Source organism: Onychostruthus taczanowskii, unplaced genomic scaffold, assembly GCF_017590055.1.
Source record: "Onychostruthus taczanowskii isolate IOZ18803 unplaced genomic scaffold, ASM1759005v1 scaffold127, whole genome shotgun sequence".
In the NCBI taxonomy this organism is placed as follows: Eukaryota; Metazoa; Chordata; class Aves; order Passeriformes; family Passeridae; genus Onychostruthus; species Onychostruthus taczanowskii.
In genome coordinates, this window is record NW_024498429.1 from 181,394 (window position 1) to 188,680 (window position 7,287).

Below are 7,287 nucleotides of genomic sequence, written 5' to 3' on the forward strand. Positions count from 1 at the left end.
GCCAGACTGTCTCTGCTCTGACAAGAGCTCTGCTTCAATTCCCCCGTGACACAGTGACACACAAAAATGCTTTATAAGGGAGGTGACAAGGAAGTTGATGCTGCTGCTCTGGAAGCATCCAAGTGCTCCAAAACCTGTCTGCTGTTACAGAAATTCAAGTTGTCCAGAGTTATTACCTGAACTTTGGCACCTGTGGGCCTGAGTTCTGCTGCTCACAGGACTTTCCTGGCTGTAAAGGCAAACAGACTCCTGCAGTGAACAGTTTACATCAGTGTCAAAGATTTTTTCCTTTAAATGGGCTATATTTTGCCCTGGATCTTTCATTAGGACTCTTTGAGAGACTGCCTTGAAAAAAGCAAGGAATAGGACTTTGGCCTACTAAAATGTAACACAGAAGAATTAAATAGAAGTGATTTCTTTTTTTCCTCTTCTATTGCAAATTGGTTTCATACTGTGCATTCCAGAGTTAGAAGATTCAAATTCTTAAGGGCATTAATAGCAGGAAGGGCTTGTGGCAAAATGCATAACAAAAGTTGTGGTTGCATTAAATAAATACTGCTCAGTATTTTTTTCCAGGTTCTTCTGTGATCAGAACTCATTTCATCAAAGAAAATATAGTTTTTAAAGAGATCTTGCTTTCCTAGCATTTGTAAACATGTTGGGTACATTCCACTTTTGCAAGGCCATGTACTGTAGTCTTTGCACTGCCAGAGTAGTTGTTTCCACCAAAGGCTACAGGTTTTAGGGTCTTTATTTTTACTTTTTTTTTTTTTGTCTAGAGGTATTTTTAAATCCATAGCCTTGCAAGTGTAAGGTAGTTAAGTACAACTAGGAGAAAGATTAAAGGTTTGTTTTGTGTAGATATGAAGGAGCTTAGAAAGACATGTATATTTATTTCTGTTGGAGAAAAATATTCCTATAATAACATAATGCTGATCATGCCATACCTATAAGATTGAAATATGTACTTCAGAGTACTGCTGTATTTTGGAAGCAACTCTGAACAGCTAGGATGGGTAACTTCACATTATTTCTTACATGTATCATACATATTTTGTGTATTGATTCATTTGGTAACTCATGAAAATTTTACTGAGGAGGTTTTACATTTAGAAACTTAAAAAAATCCAGGTTAATGAAAATTAGATGTTGAGCCATACAGAAGTGTTCACAGCCCCTTTTACTGGACTATATACAGCTTTGCATTAATGAGGAGTGCAAGCCTGGTGCTCTTTGGAAGCACTCACTCCTGTGTGCTGCAGGGCAGTTTTCTCTCCTGGCCCACCCCCTGGAAGGCAAGAGCCACAAATTCAGTATTAATTTCACAGAAGAAATCTCTGTTTGCACTGTGAGCACAAAGAGGTGCACTGCAGAGCCCTGGAATGTCAATACCTGTGTAAATCACAAAATCTGCCTTAGTGTGTGTCTGCCCTTCTGCCATCTCTTGTGAGTATTAAACAGGGAATCAACCATCCTTGAAGGCACCTCAGTTCTGGTTCATATAAACTGCCTCCTAGTATTCAGAACTTCCTAAAAGTAGAAAAAAAAATTGGAAATACCACACTTTGAAGACTATACAACCTTAAGTTAATCAGCTAGTAAACATGTTAAAATTTTTGTTACTTTAACAATGTTTTTCTGCACTCTTTAAAAATTTTTGTAGACAGGAAACAAAGTGTTTAAGTTGTTTGGTTGGTTTTGGTTTTTTAAGATACAAACTTCCCCCGTCCAAGCAAGCCAAAAAAAGCCCCAAACAACCCTTCTAAAAAACCCCCTTTCCAAAATACCCCTCTGAATAGAGAAGAATAGCCACTGGTGTAAAAAGAATGCAAGCTCATAGGCAGCATAAAAGGGAAAAGTGATTCCCTTAATATTTCCTCTACTGCTGTTAAAGCAGGGAATATTTCTGTTAGAAATTCTGGTACTTTCCTGCTTGTCTATTACTCTGCAACATCCCTTAAGCATACTTGTTCTCTATTTCTGTTCTTTGCTTTTTGGCATTTTTGTTTGTTTTTAATTTGGGTTGTATATATTAATTTAGTTGCAACATTTTACCATAGCATGTGTGCAGGCATATGATTCAGGTATGGCATCATGTGTGTCAGTGTCTACTGCTGCTTCCTGGACTACTGAGCAAGACACTAAGCAAGAAAGATGCTGGGCATCTCTGTGCTTTGCCTTGCTTTGGATCTCTTAATTTTTAATAAAATTTGACATGCCCAGAGCCTGTGGGTTCCTGACTGTCACTCTTAACACCTAAGCTTGAGGATTCCTGAACTGTACTCCCATGGTCTTGGCTTGACCCATGACTCCATGTGTGGACATGAATTTGGTGGGGGAGGATGTATTTTGGTTTGGTTTTGTACCTCTGGGGTTTTTTTATCATCTGCTTTCTCTGGTAGCTGAAGCTGGTCAAAGGGATATCCCTTTTGAAATAATACATGTGAAATCTTGGTTCTAGGAAATTCACTGTTGTATACAGCTGCCTTTGATCTGTATGTACGCATATATTCCAACTAAAAAAAAAAAGAAGCCCTGAAGTGTATGACTGTTAGGGTGGTTAAAAAAAATTTCTGAAGTACAGCCTCTCCCTTTTGTGAGGCCAGTGCTTGTTTTGCTGATGCTTCTCATGTCATAGAGCTACTGCTGGCTCTGTCCTGCTCTTTTTCAGAAGAAGGAGAAGGCTGAGTTATTTTGTGTTGACTGTGTTCCACAGACTTGGAAATCTTTATCTGTAATGAAGAGAATTGGACAGACTTCGTGATGATCCCAGATTATGGAGGATGGAAGGACCCAGCTTGATGCAGAGGGCTTCTACCTTCTAGCCTAGCAGAAAGGCTTGGCTTGGCTTTGCTTTGGTTTTGTTTTGCCATGAAATGCTCATTCAGCTGCAGTGGCAGAAGCATTAATGTTTCAAACCTTACCATCATACCCTGATGTGAGGCTGAAATGAGAATAACCCATGAGATGGAAATAGAGTTGTAAATGATACTTGAGTGTTTTGTCAGCCTGTGCAGTACAATAGATATGTCTTACAGCAAACCAAGGGACAAACTTGAGAAGCCTGAAGGAAATGTGGTACTTTTTAATCAGACCTTTCTCTGAGAGGAACAACTGCTTTTGCTTATTCAAGACTTTTGGACTTGGCTGGAAGTTGAATTTTAATCTCCCAGGTAAGTGCCAGGATTTAAAATTGGTACAAACAGCTGTCTGAACCTGAGCCCTGCAGGCAGCAGACCTCCTGTCCTGTCCTTTGTCTGTCACTCTAGCAAACAGTTCAGTGAGCTGTTCTTCCCTCTTCAGATGCTGGCTCTTGTGTTCTTACCAAGGCTGAGGTGAGGCTGAGGTTTACATTTTATTCCCTTTCATTCCATGTGTTCCCTGCTTTATGATGTCCTCTGGATCTCCCTCCCTTCTATCCCTCTGTTTTACTGTAGGCCTTTAAGACAAATTTGGTTTTGGCCTCTCAGCATCTTCTTACTCACTTTCTAATCTTTCTCCTTGGGTTTTCCTTTTCCATTTTCCAAGGGCAGAAATTTCTCATTGAAGATAGAGCACTGGTGAGAAGTCAAGGAGCAAGGACAGGAGGTTTAAAAAACAGAGTTTAGTTTGCCTGTAGTCACAGCTGGAGGTGGAGAGAGGACACAACTCTCTGAACTCTAAAGCTTTAGGAAAAGACAAATTCTAAGCAAAGTTTACCCTTCATTTTTCTTTCAATATCTCTCATAGAACTCTTCAGCAGGGGAATAACTGTGAGCAGTTTCTTGGTGCAGAGGGGCTGGAAACCAAATGATTATTTTCCCCAAGGTTTAGCAGTAAGTGAAATGTGAGAAATCCCATGACAAAGGCCTCTGCATATGAAGTGTGGGACAGCACGTCTGTTGGGGGTTTGTTGGTTGTTCATTTGTTGTGGTTCCTTTGAAGGTGAACTATTTTAACTGAGCTCTCATCACGTTTCTGTCCCAGCGTGAGCTTGTTTGGAGCGGGGCTGTGGCCTGGCTCTGTCCTGGGCTGCCCGGCCCGGCCCGGCCCGGCACTCCCCGGGCAAAGGTGGCTTCCCTGGGCCAGCAGCCCTGTCCTGGGCTGACAGCGCCTCAGGGCTTTCAGAGCTGGTGGAGCCTAGCTGATGAAATCTGCTCTGCATGTTTTTGATACGTGTTTTGGAAAGGTGCTCCCAAGTCAGATGTGTTATTGAACACGTAGGGACTCGTGTCCTTGGGCTGGAGGAAGGCTCTGGGCTGGGACGGCGTGGTGCCGAGCCCAATGCCCATGTGGGCCTGTTCCTTCAGAGCTGGATCCCACGTTCCTTGTGGGCCCCTTCCAACTCAGCCTATTCTGTGATTCTGTGAGTCTCATCCCTTGACCCTTCTGAGATCAAACTCTCCTGGTTTATGTACTAATAGGAATGGAAGACATTGCATTCCTGTATGAAGTTTTTGAAAATGCTTGAGGGTGGCCAAGCCAGCAGAAGCTCTGCCTCATTCTCGCTGTGTTCCCAAGAGTGCCCACTCAGCTCCTGGAATTTTATCTTCTCCCCTTCTCTCTTGCAAAGCTTGTAGCACAGTGATGATGTATCTATTACCACTTTTTTCAATCCTGTGGTAAATCAGGTAAGAATAATCCAATCCATTTTTATTGACTTTACCTTAGGCTGACTTACAGGTGGTACTCCCCAGAGTATTTTCTGCATTACAGCCCCTAGTGTTTTATGCTACATAAATGTATAGGCTTACATAGTATTGCTTTGCTATTCAAGCTTTATTTAAACTCCTTTCTGTTGGAAGCAGCTTGCCTTTCTATATCAAGTATCACAGTACTCTCAACATGCTGATAGTGTCAGCTGTTTCAAGGCTTTTTGTTCAGTGGGCTTTAAAATACTGGTAATTATGTCTCCTTTGGGGCTAGTTGCTTTGTCTTTAGGAAAAATCTCTCTTATATGGATTGAATGTGCTGCTAAATTTCATTTAGCATATGAATTTCTATTTCTAATTTTGTACATTGATTTCTATGGTTAGAAATTCTGCACATTAGGCACTAACCTTTGCAAAGCCTTTAATGTATGTGATGCTGGGAGCAGAGATGAAGCTGTTCCTGAAAATGAAACATCATGGAACACTTTTTGGGGATTGGCATGTAATTCAAAGATGAGGTCTATTAAATCATCCTGTTCTAAATTAAGCCTTCTGATTTAAGGCCAAATGTTGTTACTTTTAAAGCATGTCATTATAACCAGGGAAGACCTGAGCCAAACTCAGCTAACAATTATGATGAATTTGTTCTTTAATTCTGCTTTTGATTTCCTTATATAACAGCCAAGAAAAGCCTTGGTAGCTGTTGCAGCATTATACTATTACTATTATTATTACTTTTCTCATTACCATACAGATTTGTCTCGAGAGCTGCAAAGTTTCCTTGCTGGCTGATTTCCTTACCTTAATTGTTTCAACAAACAAAAATAAACTCATGCCAAAACTTAGCAGTTCTGAAAGCAATCAGTATTTCTGATGCTGTAATACATTTCGTTTTCCCACTAGCTAGTAAAGGTATTGAAAGAATTAATCTGAATATTTATGATACCCATTAACAAGCAATATATTCATACTATTATTTAAAATGTGGAATCTTTCTTTACATGTGTGCATATATACACACAAAACCACACCTTTTTTCTAGCTAAATATGTATTTTAATCTCTCATAATTAACAGCTTTATACAAAGAGAAGAATGTAAGCTGTGTTTCTTTTTAGTGTCTACCATCTGGAAGATGGGGATGAATAAAATTTTAATCTATAGACATTATTATTATTATTATTATTACTACTACTACTATTATTACTATTATTATTATTTTACCAAAGTCATTCTGAATAATTAACTAAGATAACGAATCTGTAATTTTTGTGCCAGGGCCGTGGAAAGATACTTTTAAAATTACATTCAGATGGCTGTTACCAAGGCTACTGAATGTGATAGGTTTTGTTTTCAAATAGTGTGAAAGAATAGTAGCTCAGAGCTGTTCTCACATTTTGCATTTTTAGAAGGTTCCCTGGTGTGAAAGTGGCCATACTGCTACAGCAGCAAATCTCTATATATTAATTAGGTGCATGGATGAGATTTTTTTCCCTAGTGTATGGCACAAATAAAATATGCAAAACACTTTCTAAGGAGCATCTGATGTGTGAGTGATTTAGGCTGGTTACTTGGTTGAGCCCAGCTGAAAAGGGGAATTGGTCTCTGGAGCAAGGTCCAGAGACAGGAGGAGCAGCAGGGTCCTCTCCTGGGTGGGTTTCCCTTGAGCTCCATGCTGAGCCTGCTGCAAACCTCTCCGCGTCTCCATCCTCCCCAGCTGGCACCTGGAGCAGGCTGAGCTTCCTGCAGGAGTTCCTGGGTGCTGCAGGAACCCCCTCCACCTCTACAACACTGCTTCAAAACTGAGACACTTGAGAGTTACATCACTGCAAAGCTGAGACACTTGGGATTTAGATCACTGCAGTGCTGAGACACTTGAGATTTAGCTCTCTGCAAAGCTGAGACACTTGAGATTTAACTCTCTGCAAAGTTGAGACACTTGAGACTTAGATCACTGCAGTGCTGAGATACTTGAGATTTAGCTCTCTGCAAAGTTGAGACACTTGAGACTTAGATCACTGCAAAGGTGAGACACTTGAGATTTAGATCACTGCAATACTGAGATAATATTTAGATCAGTACAAAGCTGAGATACTTGAGATTTAGATCTCTGCAAAACTGAGCTTCTTGAGATTTAGATCACCGCAAATCTGAGATACCTGAGATTTAGATCACTGCCTCTGTGTCCTTTCTGCTGTGTCACAGAATGCTGCTGGAGTGCTGCAGGTGGTTGTTGGTGCTGTGGCTTTTCCTCTGGTCCGTGCTCAGCGCAGCCCTGGCTGTTTGGAGCTGGGCTGGGGATGTGCTCCAGCTGTGTGGAGGGCTGATCCTTTGGGTTGTACCTTCATGGGCATTCACCCCTCCCAGGGACAGCAGGAGGTCTCCCTGCTTTCTCTTGATTTCTGTACTTTGATTTTGTGTTGGGAACTGCCCTAACTGCCCATTTAAAATGCCTAAATTTGTGTGTCTGTGGTGGACCCTCATGGTGACTAAAATCAGTATTCCAGAGCTGTGTCTGTGCTGCTTTCCCCTGCTGAGCAAGAACGCTGCCAGAAAAAAAAACCCAACCAGCTCCTTATTTTACATTTTATTTATTTTCTTTTTTTTCTGTCTTTTTTTTTTTTTTTTTTTTTTTTTTTTTTTTTTTTTTTTTTTTT